The sequence below is a fragment of the Terrapene carolina genome, unplaced genomic scaffold (genome assembly GCF_002925995.2).
Source record: "Terrapene carolina triunguis isolate 2854851 unplaced genomic scaffold, T_m_triunguis-2.0 Scaffold111, whole genome shotgun sequence".
Taxonomy (NCBI): domain Eukaryota; kingdom Metazoa; phylum Chordata; order Testudines; family Emydidae; genus Terrapene; species Terrapene triunguis.
In genome coordinates, this window is record NW_020664462.1 from 27,333,647 (window position 1) to 27,334,626 (window position 980).

Here is a 980-nt window from a genome sequence, read left to right on the forward strand (position 1 = left end):
CTGTAGCTTGTATCACTTTGAATAAGCCTATCATAAGACAAGGCTCCTATGTTTCATCAAGGAGTATCAGATTTGAAACAGCAGGAAGGTATTTAAGACGCCAACTCAGAGTTCCTCCTACATATGCATTCAGGTCTTGAGTAGTCCAGGCAAACAACACACGTTACAACAAAGCTTAAACTTGTTCTTCATAATTTTAAAAACAATACTAGCTGCTGATTTAATTTTAAAAACAGCAAAAAAATCCACCTCCCTTTCCATTTCTTATAAGGAGTCTTGAAGTTTAAATCTCCTCAGTATGATAGATATGCTTGCTTTGATCTGCTTAGCTCTTGGAAGTCCAGGGGCTCCAGGCTGCTGGCCCCGTGCTGTCCGCGGTCCCTAGGGACAGCTCTGTCTGCCATTAGGGAATTTTTTCCCGAGAACCCCCTGTTCATGAAATGTTACCCCGGGGGTTCATGAACCCCAGTTTGGGAACCACTGCTATAGACTGTTTTTTCATTCACAAAAATCACAATTGAAACTTAATTTTAAATAAGTCCACACAGTGTGACAGAGTTGTTTATTAATTTATAAGTGACCCATGGATGATGTGCTCCCTAATTTTACTTTATGATAACCCTGCATTCTAAATTGTAACCAGCTAAGTCTCTAAGATCCCTTTAGTCTATAGAACAAGCAACAATGAATGCCAGGGCACTGGATGCAAACATTACTTTCTATTGTTGCTGCTTTTGGTGAATCAATAAATCATTAATTTGTTACTAAGATTTGTCTGTCTTCAGTTCCAGTTATAATCATCCCTTCTATCACTTTCTTTTTAAGACCAATTCACTTACAAAAAACTTTAAAATATAATTGAAGTTACAGCTTCACTTTCATGACTTCTTGAACTCTTCCAAACTCAGAACCACAAACTCATAGAGAACCAAGAAGTGCTAATAAAGGACTTCTTACATAACACCAAAAAAAAAGTGTTA